We start from the raw sequence: 16,643 nt of genomic DNA on the forward strand, positions 1-16,643 counted from the left end.
ATGAAGGGAAGAAAAAAAAAAAGAGTGCCACTAAACTGAATGCAGCAAGAAGTCTCTGCACACATTTTGAGATATGAATGTACATCCAAGGTAAGTCCAAACACACAGTACCAGGTGTGTTCTAGGATGCTTTGCAGAGCCTGGGCCATTACAGCAACTGCATCAAAAACATGTGGGCGAGGAAGGGGAGGGTGGGGAAGAAGATAGGAGGAGGAAGAGCTTTCTTCTAACATGCTGAAACAATTTATTGGAGCAGATTTAATCATTTCACTCATGTCGAAGGGAGTAAATTCATGCTAAACTTGCCACACTGAAGATAATGGAACAAGTCATGGGAAGGAAGATGTTGCTAAGTTAAAGAGCAACAAGGGAGAAAGCAGCAAAATTATGCGCTTTGTTTTAAGATACTCTTGTAAGGTTATGTCATCACACTGAGATGTAGGGATGAGTAATTTATTCAGATCATGGATTTTCCACCCCAGATTTTTCTAGCTTTGCTTCAGTCGATACAAACTTAGCAGTTCAACACTACAGTTTTCAAAACTATGGTGATTTTCTATATTAAGAAACTGCTTAACTTTTGTACTCTAAAAACTAATACTTTTCTACATGTCAACCACAACACAAACTATTTTCCTTCATTGCTCAACATCTGAAGTCTGAAAGGCATCTTTGCACACTGACATAGCTATCTAGAAAGTGGGAATATACCAGTAGACCTCTTATAAATTATCTGCCATTTGTGGAAAAGTTGGCATCACCTTTGGCCTTTCATCCCCTAAAATGATGGTTGCACATAATCACAAATGGAGACAGATGAAGAAGATGAGGGAGCAGAGGCCAGCAGAAATCAATTCTTTCAGTTACAAATAATGAAGACAGGATTAACCCCAAGTTGTAATTATACCATTCAATGCAAATATAAGTGATAAAAATTAAAGATTGAAACAGAATTAGAAAAGATTGAATATCTATAAAGTATTCAGCATCAGCTGAAATGAGTATAAGGGAGCTTTAGTATGGGCTTCAAGTGAGTCATGACTGGGTGCAAACTTGCTTTGAAAACCTGTTTCTAGACCTGTATTTCAGCAATTTAGTAAGAGTCAGGGACATCCATTCAAACTCTGCTCCAAAATCCATCTCACTGACAATCCAGCACTTGTGAGTCATCCTGTTTTGGATGACTATGGGACTGAGCACCAGAAGAGCTGCAGCTCTGTGTTTTAATAACATATTAATGTATTGATCATTCCTGGCACTGGGGAAGGAGAAGAGTAAAGGATGCAACCATAGCCTGTCCCTCTAGTCACATGCAGATCCATGAAGTTTTACCCAGGAAGAGGGTACCTCAAAGTTAACCTAATCCTTCCTTTGTGGGAATGGGACATTCTCACCTCAGATATCTTTCACCTGTGCACTTATTCGTCTCTTACTCTCCTTGATGACTACTGAAGATAACTTTGAACTTTTGGAGAAGCCTGCAGCCATAGCAATGCAAAAACGTGTTCCTAGAAACCAAATTCAGAGTTTTATCTTTAAGCTTTTCTAATTTACTATTTCTTCCTCTGCACTCTTTAAATACCAAATATTAACCAAGGGGGGGGGATTGATTTGAAAGAATTTTATTTTATTTTTAATAACTGTGTACTGAAGTCAATGGAAGTTTTACCTCCAAGTTTAGAGAAAGCAGAACTTTGTGTTTATGCTACATCTTTAGATATCTTAAGCTCAGAATTCAATGATATTTCATGTTCTGGCTACTGACAACCTTTATCAGACATTTCTTGTCATTCATTGCTTCTACTACCTGCAGATATCTTTTTGTAATGAATAAACCTGTTCACATAAAGTTGAAGATTCTTCAGTCCATGGCACCACTTGAATGACAGTTATTTATGATACTCTAAGGAATTATTTGATTTACATTTTTTTGTCAAATAATGATATCCTTGCATACAAAAAAAGCAAATTTAATTCAGTATAATTTCATCAGAAAGGCTAAAATAGGCAGTCAGTGGGATCAACATCCAATTTTACTAAGGGAATTTTGGAAGCTTCATAAATCCTTATCCAAAATATTTAAGTCTGCTGGGCTTAAATCTAATGGCATTTTGATTGCATGATACATCTCCCTTCTAATAAGGCCAGAAAGTTCTTCAACAAAAGATTTAGGTTTTTTACACCATTTTTAACAAAACAGAGGGTGCATAGATACATGAAAGCATGAAACAGAGCTTCTTTCTCCTCAGATCATCTTCATATTATTCAAAGAGTTCAGCTAAGTTCATTGCAAGAAATGAGTGAGGTTTTAGTATAATTCCCCTTCTCGTCAAGGCTAATTACACCATTGCCATCCACCACTTAACAATACTGTTTAAAAAAATTAAGACTGCCTACAAATGTATAGAATTTGCTTATGCAGAAACATATTTCAAATGACACTCAAAGAGTCATTAAGAGTGCCTGGCACCCAGAAGCTTCTGGCATGAAATGGAACATAAGTCTTTCAAAGGAAGATTAGCACTCAATACTCAGCAGTTTCTGAAAAACAAGCCATATTTGAGCCTTTCTGAAAGTCTGTCCTTGATTACAGAAACTCAGTAAGATCTGTTCTGAGAAGGGAGACTCACCACGACTCGCAAAACACTTTGCTGCCCTACCGTATCAGGATTTGGCAAGAACAGCGTATATTCTTCACTGTCAGTTTCAATCAGGACTAAATGAAGCAAAGACTTTCAGTTAAGGTAAAAGTTGAATTTTTAATATTTAATAAAAGCACCCCATTCCTATGAACCCATTATCTAATTAAAAACAGCACTGCCTTCAGAGTAAGAAGATAAAAAAAAGAGGAGTTTAAATTTTAAAGGGAATACTGCAGTAAGTTATTACATTTGGGGATTATATCCTTAACTGGTGTAAACTGGCACAACTTCAACAGAGACCTGTTGATTAACATCGGTACATGATCTTGTCTAACCTGTTTAGCACTGATGTGTGCACGCACTCTTTTTGTACTAGTCTCGGAATATCTAACATTTGCTCTCAGCTGTCAACAGGTACTAGTCAAAGAAAGAGATAATTCATTTTAAGTTTTTCTGCCCCATTTTGTACAAATTCCAAAAATCTATTTTCTTTTATTGTACTTTGGTTATTTTTGCTCATGGAGGCTTTGGGACAGCAGCAGTGGAAACTGAAGCTGTCTGGTTAATCTGAGGTCAAATTTTGTGTAGGCAGCTGCAATCCAAACTTCCCCACCCTGCCCTACCACTAACCCGAACTCTGACCTGCTGGGACCACCCCCTCACTCCTGCAGCAACTCAGTCCACATTTCAACTGAGTGAACACAGACAGTTAGCTAAAATGCCAAAATATCTGTGTGTGAAAATACATACGCACACTGTCAGGTCTCCGACTTTCTCTGTTGGACCATAACCAAGACCACCAAATGCATTTGGCAGTCTGGAATCTACTGATGAATCAAGTCACTTAGTACATGTACTTTGTCCTTGTGAACAAGTTACATTTTGAACTGGAGCACTAGTTTAAGAGAAAAAGAAAACAGAACCACCACCACCCCGCAACCTCATGCATCCACAGTAAGGCTAAGTCTATCTCTAAACCTGTGACGACTGCGAAGATGTTGAGCCCCCCTAATTCACATCTAGCATATTCACAGCAAACTGCTGGGTGTTGAGCACTTCCGAAGTCAAATCACTGATTCAGGGACCTGAATATGGTTTAAAATTTGAATTTCCTAGGGTATGTAAGCAATCAATCTGATAAGTCTCCCTGATATATGGATATGGTCTTCAGAAACTGAAAATCCCATCCTTCAAACCTACAGTAAATTCCAGCTTCTGAACATATGTTACATGCATTATTTCAACTCTTCAGCTCACAACCAAGGTCAACCTCATTGATTTCAGTGCTGTAGCACTGTAGAGAGCATCAGCTGAGGAGAACTCACCATATGAATGATTAAGCCAGAGGAAGGGTGAGAGGAAGTTTTACCATCCTCATTTCACAGGTGGGAGTCTGAAGCACAAGGAAGGAAAGGAGGGGCAAGAAAGAAGGGAAAGATGTAAGTGATATATTCAAGGCCACCCAGGAAGACTGTTGCAAAGTGAGAAAGTGAACCCATATTTCTCACTCCACCCCCTCTCCCTTCTTTCCACATACAAGTTCTCCACTGTAAGCTGCGTGAGAGTTTATATGGGTCAATGCTATTGTGTATGGTGCTTACCAAGAGGAGCCCACATTTGACAGGTGCAGAAGGGCAGAACTCAATTTGCAGCTCTTGAATCAGTCCAGAAGAGAAAGGAACAGTCTATAAGCAAGCACTCACTTCCTGCTCCCTAGGTTCAAGGAAGGAGACAGCTGGAAACTGATAGCTCAGTAAGGACCACAGTGAAAAAAAATCACAGGGAAGTGTGGTAGATGAACACTACCATCAGGAGCTTTGAGCAGCCTGATCTAGTTGAATATGTGCCTGCTCATCACAGGGGGGTTGGACTAGATGACCTTTAAAGGTCCCTTCCAACCCAAACCATTCTACGGTTCTACCTGATCAATGCTGACTACTGAAGAAGTAGGAGAAGAGGCGGTAGCCTAAATAAGCACTTTAAAAGGCCAATTCTGCCAATTTTAAAGAAAGCAGAACAACATAGGACAACATGAAGACAGTGGAGCTAAGAGCCAGAAAATGCAGGATCTAAGTCTAACTTGGCTGATGACTCACTGCATTACTTCTGTGCAAGTCACCCCAACCCTTCTCCTTCGCTACTTTCAAACCAAAGTTCCCTTGAGGCAAGGACTGTGACCACATCCGTCTTCATTTCACACCGGCCTGTAGACAGTCACCACACTTGAGTTTGAACCCTCTTACTACTCAAAATCTGTAATGCAATTCTGAAAGCTTTTTAAGCCCAAAATAGCTTAGGTAGCTAGAGGTTCAGTTTATTACCTAAGTATTGCTTTCAAATAGGTTAAAAAATTCAACCATGAGAACAGGCGGGATGGGAGGGACGAAGAGTCACTGAAGTACTTGTCATCCTCCATTTCTTAAATCTTTTCCAAATGAGAAAGAAGTTCTCCCCTGGTTGACAGAAAAAGAACCCAAGTATAGGATGTCCCCAGCCACGCACAGGCAGAGGCAGGCACAGAAAGCAACAGAGGTAGGGCTCAGCAGTGGAATCACTCCATACTGGCAGAAACCTGAGTGTTGGTTGTATAGGTTCCTTGTACAGGGAAGACACCTTGTGGGTCTGCACGATGAAACCCCAGCAATTGTGGCTTTTAAGAATTATTATGGCATTTTAAAACCCACAGAAAAAAATGCTGACTTGATTGTCTCCCAGCTAACTGGAAACATTGCCCAGCATGCTGAATCAAAGACATCGCATCATATCCATCACTGCCATTGATAGCCCAGCGGACTGACAGAGCTCCCTGTCTCTAACAGGCAAGGATGGATTTCCTTTAACCTTTATAGGAAGTATTTGATACACACAGGCCAATAAACCCAAGTATATTAGTTAGCTGTAGTCTGGTTTCCAGAAGACACAGAACATTGTGTCTACCACTAGGCTTTAGTCCACACACCATAGATGGCAACCATGAGAACCAACCATTGCATCCATTTCAGCATTTGTGTTCAGAGCAACAGTGCAATTTCAAAGCAAATCCAGCAACTGTCCCCACTGGTCACATCCAGGCTTGCCTTAGTGTCGAGTTTAGCATGGTGTACAAGCTAGGTACCTTCCCTCAAAAGTTTTGGACCACAAGCATGGGGATATATTCAGTCCAAAGTATATCCCCCACTCAGCACTGATGCACATACAGCAGAGACTCAAGGGGCTCAGCATTGACCACTTTGATCTACTGATACATTCTTACTGCACCAGACTACTCACTAGCAAATCCAAAGCAACTTGGAAGTTACCGAGAATTGCTTTGTTGATGTTAGCATTTTAATAAGAAATAATCACCACAAGCAAAGAGATAAAAGTGAAAAGCAAACTGTAGAAGAATTCCTGCAGAAAGAGCAGCATAGCAGTATGTGTAAACTGAAAACTGAAGGAACCAAGTCACAGCACACAAGTTGTCTGTACTATATGAAAGTTATTTTCACCATGAATATTGTTTTTTGAGAACAGCAGAGTTCTGTTGACACAAATGGCCTCCCTCTGAGAAAAATCGGTAGACATGTTTCATCCAGAAATATTAATTTCAATTTTTGTACACATTTCTTAAAAAATAATCACTGAAAAATAGAAGCGTATCAAGTCAGCAGTCTGAAAACAAATTAAGCTTTCATTTGATCTAGAACAAGTGTCAGACTGCTTGAATTTTTTCTTTACTAACATTAAGTTTTTGTTCCAACTTACAGGCAAGTTAGTCTTTAAAATAATGAACCTCTTACAGAAGAAAGATTATCACTTCCACTCCTAAAGGAGGGACAGAAATTAAGTATTATGACCTTACAGAGGTGTCAGCTCATTCAAAACCTGGCAATAAGCACAAGATCCCCCCCCACATACACCTTTCCCCTATATAACTGATGCCAAATCTGAAAAAATCAAGTAAATGTACACCTTAATAATTACCTCATCATTTTCCCAGCCAGCAGTTTGTCAGCATTAGCCCCTTATTAATAGTTACAGACATTAATATTTAAGACCTGACTGAAATCCACTGATGTCAACAAAAAGCAAGATTGATAAATGCCACCTTTCTACTGGTGTCACAGTAATGAAGAAGGTAAGCACAATTTAAAAAAAAAAATTAAAAATCTCAGCTTCAAACTCCATCCATGTACTTCAGCCCAGGAGAAGGGAGAGTTTGGCATAGTGTTGCCCAGTCATCTCTGATTTCACTGAAAACTGTAAACAGTCATCATAGAAATCTCTATTTCAAAACTCACCTGGTACAATACATATATGCAGTAAGAGATGATAGCACTCTTAAGGCTTTCAGCCCAAGATGTTTACAGGCTATAATGAAAACCAAAAGTTTCTTCCATTGCCCAAATCAATACACATTCCTCTAACCCACTGGCAAATAGGAGACTGAGGAGACATTCACAGTGATTCATCCTTTTTTTTTTATTATTCCCCCAACAGTTTAATGACATTCTAAGAGTGCCATATTAGCCAGCAGAATACCAATATAGTTTTTCTTTCTGCCTTTCCACCGGGGAGAAGTTTGCACAGATTTGGGGTTAAAACAGACACACAAGCAATTCTAATACTACTGAACAGAAGTATACCACTGCATTTTTAGACTGAATGGGAGTTTCAGCCCAGAAAAGAAACAGCAAACATTAGAACACCACCAACTTGATCTAATATAACTGCCATGACATTATACTGCTTTCTTCAGAAGGGGAAAGGGTTATTTCTCTCAGGTTCCATTAATCTTCTTGGAAAGCCCAGTCTAGAGGTGATGAGGAACAAAATGAGTAACACTCAGCTATATGAAGCAGAATATCTAGCCAAAATCTGCTTGCTTAGAGACAGATGGCAAATACAGCCAGTGCTCTGAAACTACAGCTGCATGCCTGAGATCTCTCAGATCTATGTGTGTGATCATTAAAGATTTTCAAATTATCTAATAGAGCGGAGTCTCCTGGAGATTTGGGTTTCCAGACTTTTTGTTTTCTTTACAGAGGACCACATTAAACTTAACCAGAACAAAGTCAAAAGAAAACAGTTCTCAAGCTTTTCTGTTTAAAAGTGTTATGCACACACAAGCACTTTGAGTGGGCCTAATTTTCTCCTGTGAGTGCAATTTGCTCACACTCTGTATCAGCAGAAACCCTTGGGAAGAAATCACAGCAGGAAGGTTGAAGAGCTCTTACTGCACCTTTTCAGTCTGGACACATGCCAGGTGTGCATCATCCTCATCCTCTGGATCAAATGGAGAAGGAAAAGTGTGACTTTCCTTGGTACTCAAGGGCTCAGCACAAACACCTACATGCCTGCATGTTTGGAGAGCTCCATATAGAGTCCATGACCGTGTACTTAGTCTGTTATATATACACATACTGCAAGTCAGATATGTATTTAAGCCAGTGCAGATACAAGTATTGCGTACAAGTGCAGAAAGCATGCACTGGCAGGGCTCACACATAACAGTAACTGCACCGAGACTGAGAAAGCATTTATCTTGTGCTTGTTCAGCGTTAGAGGGGATCTTTGTCACACCCCTCCCTAAATATCATGTATTCTTCTCTTTTGCCATCTTTTTTAGATATCTGTCTCTCTTCCAGTATAGGTGGCTTATTCCCAGTTCTATCAGCCATACTGCTCACTGTTCAGACTAGAGTGAAGGAGGAAGTCACCCAGTGACATGCTCTGTGCCTTCCATCACTACTACTTCCCAATACACATGAGCTCCTCAGTCCTAAAAGCCTGGCTAGCATTCAGTTCCCAAGGCTGGAAAACACCACCATAGTTCAGAACCTGACAATATACCAGGCTAGGACTGAATATTTGCTCAACACTCATCAAATATCTCAGCAAGAAATTGATCTCCAGAAAAAAGCTTTATTCTTTTGGGGTGAGAGGTATCTGTTTTACCAATGTTTAATATTAAAAAAAGTCCAAATGTCTTATTTCAGTAATATCCTCATGACTTCTTATTTCAAGATATTTTTCCAATAAGTCAAAGCAAACGTTTACTTTGTCTTTTAGTTGCACTACACAAAGCAAAATTACTTTCTCCAAATAAAGAGTTTCAACGCGTCTGAATCAATATTTTTACTGAAACATATTTGGCAAGAGTTAAAAAAATTATTGATTTGGAAGTAGAATTTTTTAAGAGAGTCCATATTAACCATGGTATGAAAATCCCACTTCCTCTATAACTAAGTGTGTTTCCATTTCTTATTACTCATGTAAAGAGTTTTTTGTTTGTTTGCCTTTACATACATAAAATCCTCACAAAGGCTGTTGAAGGTATGTTTTTAAAATTGCTTGAGACCCTAACTCCCCTAAAAGACCACCACCAAAAACTTGCTTCAAAAAACGTTCCGTATAAAATACTGTAAACAAATGCAAATATTGAGGGAGGTTCTCTTGTTACCTGATTTGCAACCATAATTCATTCACTTAAGTCACAGGTATTCCAGACTGTAAGCCAAATTTCACAGATAGAAGCAGATCTGAAAACAATACAAAAAAAGCAGTTCAGTTTGACATCTGGACAACTGATTTGGACAACTTTCACTTTTTTTAAAAATCAAAGAAGAATTCATTTTCAAAGGAGAATGACATTTAGCTGTGTGAAGTCCATTATAATCCTGCCATCTTCTAGACTGACAACCAAATAAACTGAGAGATATATATACACATTACCACAAACTAAAGAGGTGCTGAGTCAGTGAGCACCACACAAGGAAAATCTTAGGCAAGGAGTCCCTAGGAAAAGGTGTTCTCTTTCTGTGAAGTAAACACAAGTAGGCTAGATTGCAAAGCAACTTTTCTTTCTGGCTATGGTTGATAAAACTCATATGCATGCAAATGGAGGGAAAACAACAACAACAAAAAAACCCTTTGCCAAGCTGCATTAACCTGTTTATTTAGAAAGCTAGTCTCCAGATTCAGAGCAACACTTCATTAGATAGCTTTGTTCTCCAGAACTTTCTTGGCCACGTAAACTACCGACACCCTATCATAGTGGCTTGCAAAGTAAATGACTTGTATGTAAAGTTTATGCAAACAAGAAAACCAAAACAATCCATCTCATTATTTTCTTCAACCAATTATGTCACATACAAACAAAGATATCACTTATGAGCATAGAACACAGACTGATGCTGGTTTCACAGAGGAGTGACCAACTTAGTAAATTAAATGCTCAGGGCCATAGAAGCTTCATCTGGTCCCAATTTTCAATCAGCAGTAAAATGATTTTTTTTTTCCACTTTCATTGTAGCATGTTTTCATCCAGTTTACGTTCCAAGATGTCCTGTTTTTCAAGCTCTGATCTGTCACATTAAGAAAATAGACTTGAAAAAATGTACAGTGGCCAGCATAGTGGCATCACTAAGACAGCTGAGCTCTTGCACTCTCAGCAAGCTGCAGAATCCCTCTTCCTTAAACCAATGAAAGTTTGGAGCAGAGAGAGGTATAAGAGTCACACATGGCGGACATGGCATAGGTGGAAAGCACCCAACTGCTTTACCTTCCAGAAAGAGGGTGAAAGCACCACCTCCTCCAGTTCTCTGCAAGACCCCATTGCCTGAAGGACTGGGCTCTCATGCGTTGCATTTTGGCCTCTGAGTTATGCCTAACATTTATGAACTGCAAAGTGTCTTTAGATCTATTCCAATACACTGTGCTCTACCAACAGAGCAGGAGAGGAAAGGTAGAATGAAGTTGTCATCACCACCAAGCCTTCCCTCTCAACCACAGTGCCTCATCCCTCACCTTCCTGAGTACCAGCAGCCTACAGGAATCAATTCACCAAAAGCTTGTGGAGATGAGTCCATAACAGCAATTAACAACATACAGTTGCAGTACCTCTAATGCCATGCACAACATAAATCACAGTAATTTGCACGAGGACAGTTAGTCCTCCCATATAAATGAGAATGACAAGCCTGAGCCAACTTCCCAGACAAAACTTTAATAGATGGTATGACTATATGTGCTCAGAATACAACTATGGCACATGCTGAACTACAGCTGCAAAATAGAGCTTGATGTCAACTGCAAAACCTTCCCAAGGAGAAGGATAAATATATGGTGATCGGGCTGTTCTGAGCTCCATGCTGCTTCAGCAACACTGTCATCAGTGCCAGAGGGAGATGGAGTTACACACTCACAGCACCATGTTTGACTGCAACAGAGAAGTATTCCAAGGATCAATTTGTTACCCATAAAATGAAACCACAGTTTTACTGGTCCCATCCAGATTAAATTAGAACATCTCTAGAAGTTAATTTTGCAGATGTTCCCAAAGTACCCTAATCTCTGTACAACAGGCCAGGCATGAGGACACTCATTTGCAAGATAGTATACCAACATTTTCCAAGAGATCTAAATAATGTCTCCTGAACACCTGATTAATTGAATCATCTTCATTGAAATAGATGTACGCAAACCACACACACATATTTCGTATGAAACATTCCACTAAATCAAATAAACACAATTCTCCTTCAGCTTTCCCACCTCCCCCTTGAAATAAGAGAGTCTAACTTCACATCCTCTGGTCTGAAAAAAATAAATAATTAAGAAAGCAGCTTGCAGTCCCTCAGTCAGGCAGATTTCCCAGGGCAGGATTGCTCAGCCTCAGCACTCCCATCACAGCTTTGCCTCCCACCCCGTTTCTGACTTTACACACTGCTGCCAAGCTCTCTCTCACTGTCCCTCTATATATTCCTAGCTTGCTTTCTTCACTTGCAGGATCACATATCTGCAGCTCTCTCAAGACCCTGCAGGACCTTCCTTGGCTGGTATAAATCAGAAGAAACTTATCTTATCCAAGTAACAGCAATTCCAGCCTACAACAGCAGAAGATTTGGCCTCTCTCTCAGCCCCCTCTATCCCCATGTTGATTTCATGAGCCCATGCCTCTCTTTCCCTCTAGGAATTCAGTATCAGGACTCAGGTTTTCCTCTTGCACCATAGATTTGAACCCAAACACACTGAAATTAACTGTAAAGTTTGCATCTAAGTTAGTTTCCAAGAATCATGTTTTGGTTCATTTACTCTAGCTACCTCTACACTCCTCATTAGTAGACTGTGACAGACAAGATAAGCTCCACAAGAAGATGCTGGCACAACCACCCTGCCTTGTAACTGTCTATTAACAGGCACAATGAGACAAAAGAAAAAATAAAAGCCGTGATATCTGGCACTTAGAGTCTTTCTACTGACTCTAAAACAATCTCCATGTTTTAAGAAAGCTGTCTTTCTCATCTAAAGATATGTCCCTCCCTTTTTCTATCTCTACAGGGATTTTCACAGGGACAACTTAATTTTTGAGAGCTGGCATTTACCAAGGTCTCTAAAATACCAATGGTTGCTACAGGTTCACTTAATCCTATTTTGTCTCAGCTCCCACTGCTAAGACTTTGCTATACATGTTGTTTATACCTAAAGAACCAAATCAGAAAGGCTTTTACATCCCTGGTTTTGAAGGGAGGAGAAAAAATAAATCAGAGTAATGTTACTTGAATTTTCCCAATAATTCACAACATAAAATTGTAAGAAAGAGTTGCCTCATCTTGAACAGTGCCATGCTTTAGTCATTTAGAAATACTTGCCTTAATCCTTTTTTTTTTTCTTTTTACAAGGGCTACCCTGTACCTTGACAGGTACCTCTACTTAAAGGTGTTAAGTTTTGTCTTTTAAAAAGGAAGGTACAAACAGCAGCTTCATTTGTACCATATTCTTCCTCTCTTGCATACAATCAGATGGGTGAAAGAGACAGAGTGGGGAAGAATTCCAAAACATAATCATTTGGCAACTTATATTATTTTCTTTCAAAGGGCATTACAATACACTTCTCTCACTTGGGGAACTTCAAGAGAAGATAATTATTCTTGTCTGCCTTGTAATATATATTAAAAATGTTCAAATGTGGCTTTCCAGGGAATTCTGCCAAATATTTTTAGGCACCAGACCCAGCTTTACTTAATTTTATATTGCCTTCCTAGTCTATTATAAAATACCCTTCCATGCAGTTTGAATTTGGTAAAAAGGCTGAAGCATACTCATTTATATTAGAAACATAAAAATGCTTCTTTCCTTGAAATAGAGATCTTTAACTCCTAATGTGACAGCCATTCAGATGTACAGTAATTAAAGTGTCTCTACAGAGCTTAACACACATCAGTGAGCTTTTACTGCCACAAAAAACAAGCAGAAACGGAGAGGAGGGTTTGTTTTTAGGAGACAACACACCAAGAACAGAAAGTAGCTTTAAACATTTTTGTTTTACAAGCACTGTATTAGTAGTATAACAGTAGCACCTTGAGACTCTAAAGAAAGCCAGAGTCCTGCTGCATGAGGCATTATAAAAGCTTCAGTGATGCAAATCCTAAACCTTTAAGTGCTGTCATCAACTACAGTGAAGTATGAGATTACACCATAGTTGGGTTGTGGGAGGTTTTTTTTTTTAAAAAAAAAAAAGCTATTTGAGGTAACAATCATCCCTTATTAGCAATACTGTTTATTATAAGGGATAACATAAAACAAAGGCAGTGGGCAAACCAATCTGCTCCAAAGTTTACAATCTAAGCAAACAAGAATGCCAACACTGAACACACAGGCAGAGCTCATTGCACAAAAGCAGAATATGCAGAGCTAGAAAAAGATATGCTAAGTAACAGAGAGGGAGGAATAAAATAAATGTGGAGTGAATTTGAAGAGACTATGCCTACAAATAGTACCACAAGGCAAATAAATAGTTCAGAGCTGGCAGTATCAAGACAAAGGGCAAATGGGAAACAAAGGCACAGAGACTTGCTCTAAATCATGCAGCAGAGCAACTAGCAATGAGAAGCCTGACAACCAGATCCTCACTTTAGCATCCACCCAGTGACTTCTGGTGTTTCACTTTTTAAAAAACTCATCTACCCTAATATAGCCTGGTGAGAAAGGCCAGGAAACCCTCATCCTGAACTTCTAAAGAGTCAGACATGATTTACACAGCAAGATCAGGATAAAGCCCACAGTATTCCCATCAGTATGCTTTCTGGATATTTCACCGTCTTCCCCCCACCCTTTTAAGAGCCAGCATCAGAAACTGTAGATAATTAGCACAAAAACAAATACAACATTTCACATGGACTTAAGTGTTTATTTTGGCTTCCTAAAAGGAGCTGGAATCCAGCTCTTGTGCTCAGCCCCACCTTAGTTATATTTGTCCTGTTATGCACAACAAACTTGGAGCCACATTTAAATATGAAACACTTTGAAACTATATTAAAGCTATCTCTTTATCATTAATGCACACATTAATGCCCGTCACAACTGACCCCTAGGTCGATTGGTTGACCTAGCTTTTTTTTTTTTAAAGTGTTTTTTACAGAGTAGCAACACTGTTCTACTTTTCTTAGCTTTCCCTGATAATCAAAAGGAAGCCAGCTCAGACTGCATGTTGAAAACTGAAACAGCTGAGTGGACTCCTCCTACCTCCTCTCTTCTGTTTTCATCTTTTATGGTGGCAGGCTAGTCTGTGCCAGACAAACTAAGATTTCTTATATTCTTCAGTCGCTTGGCTGTTCTTCCCCATAAATATTCCAACAGCAGATTAACATCAAGGCATGGTGAGCCAAACACATGAATCTCTGAAGATTTCAGTTGAGTAGGAATACTGCTAGATAGTCTTTTTTTGCTGCTAAACCAAGAGATTGCAACTGAACCTGGTCTCACATGTGTGAATAAAAAGCAACTCTCACCAGTGTCAACTAATATGGGTGTACAGGAGGTCAAAATCTAGTCCCTTAAATAGTGTCTGAAGAAATCAGTTGCATAGGGAAGTATTCCCTCTTTAGCGTACAGCTGCATATGCCCTCTGCACACTTTCAAAGCACTGGGCTTCACAGATACAAGGAAACAAACAATTGTTCCACTCCCAGCAAAGGCAAGGGCAAGAGATGCTGCCTTCCCAGTGCCCCGAGTACCAAACCTTTTCCCTGCTACAAGCACTCCCAGCAACTCAGTATGCAGCGCATGTACTCAGAGGACGGACACCTAAACTCACAAGCCAGTGAAAAGCCTGCAGCACCCTCATTTAGGGCCTTGCATTGCGGAGGTACCATGCCTAGTGAATCCACTGGGGCAGGCCTGCAAGACACAAAGCCATGCATGACTTAGGGCAGGATCAGCCGCTGTGGCACAAGGGCCCAAGCAGACATCACTATTTTGGACAGCAAGCTAAAGAACATCAGAGAGGAATTAGTGGATAAGGAGAAGGCTCCCACTCCCGCCAGCTCCAAATTCAGCGGGACCTGCTGCCTCTTGCGGAAATAACATGTTGGCATGTTCTTACCTCTGAGAGGGGCAGCACCTCCCACTAGGTTTCCACCCTCAGGCTTAGTTTCTAATATGAGAAGGAAAACACATATCTGAGTTGTCATGTATCCTCCCCCCCACCCAAGCAATGATAATCCCCTGTTCAAACACCTCTGTAATTTCTTCACAGACACAAATGAGAGAATGGAGTGGAATCTTCCCTCCTCATGACAGCTACATAGAAATAACACAAAGAAAAAAACCACAAATTAAAAAAGAAGTGAAGATGAGCAAGTTAAAGATACCATGACAGCATGCTCTTCTTCACAGTTTCTTTCCTGGATCACGTGGGAATTAAACAGTCATTAAGCACGTGTTACACCCTTTTGCAAAAAGGCCTCAATATCTCCTTTAAAGTGAGCAAAAAGCCTGTTAACATTTAGGCACTCTTACCAAGGCTATTTACCTGGACTCATCTACACTGCACTAGCACAACCATGTAGCAATACTTTAGCCTCACCAGCCTGTACATAGAGTCTTTGCAAGTCTGCTCACAGTGCTCACAGGCTGCCTCCCAGGAGAATGCAGATCCCATTAAGTCAGGGATACAAGGAGTCCCTGACTCCAGAAGGTCAGCCCAAGCCCAGCACCAGTACTGTGAGCAATCTAAGCTTTAGAGAAGGTACAGAATACCAACTCTTTGCAGTTAGAGACCAAGCTGATCTCAGCCTGCTGATAACCACTGCTCCAGGTCTACCCTAGTCTGCCTCCTTGCAACTCAACCCTCCAGCCAGCACATAACCAACCTGTAACTCTACAATTTCTAGGTATCAACTTAAGTGCAAACCACACAAGGAAAAACAACAACAAAAAAACCCAAAACCCAACAAAACAAACAACACACAAAACCACAAAATAATTAATCCTCAGCACCTCCAGACACAATACATATACACTTTCAAGTTCTCATCCACCCAAGTCAGTGAAACTGCAAAACACTTACCGTGTATACCAGCCATAGAAACTACAGCCCCATATAGATGCATCTTAAAACAACTTAGTTCTTTAATAAAACATCAAGCCGAAGACTACTGACCCAGAACAGGGTGCTCTTCTGTGCTAAACTTGCTCCTAAAACACAACCCAAACCTCCTCTTAGAGGAGCAGCTCTGAGGACACTTCTCCAGGAGAGAAAAGCCAACTCCTCTGCAGGTGTGCCTATTTAAACTGTTAGCCACTCCAGGTGTTGCCACTTACCACTGACTGAGCCCTTCTGCCCTTTCCCAGTGGCTCCTGACAACTCTTTGTTTGCCAGTTTAGGGTTTAATTCAGTTCTGTGCATCACTTGAAGATGGTGAACCGAAACTCCACACATGGAGAAGTTCATGTGTATCCAAGTTAGGCCTGTGTGCAAATCTGGATTGCCCCTTGGATTCCATACAACTAGCAGTCACCTCTGCTGCTGTGGTGACAAAAACTGGTAGATTTTTGTGCTGCCTACAGAAAACAGATGTCAGCACCTCCAAAACCATCACTGTGAGATAATGGACTAAACTTTTTGATCATTACTTGAACAGATAAACTTTAGCCTTCAGCCATATACATCTGTCTCCCATATTATTTCTGGAAAACAGAATAACCATTTGAGAGGAAATTACATGTACAACCATGAGT

Source organism: Balearica regulorum, chromosome 3 (assembly GCF_011004875.1).
Source record: "Balearica regulorum gibbericeps isolate bBalReg1 chromosome 3, bBalReg1.pri, whole genome shotgun sequence".
NCBI lineage: Eukaryota > Metazoa > Chordata > Aves > Gruiformes > Gruidae > Balearica > Balearica regulorum.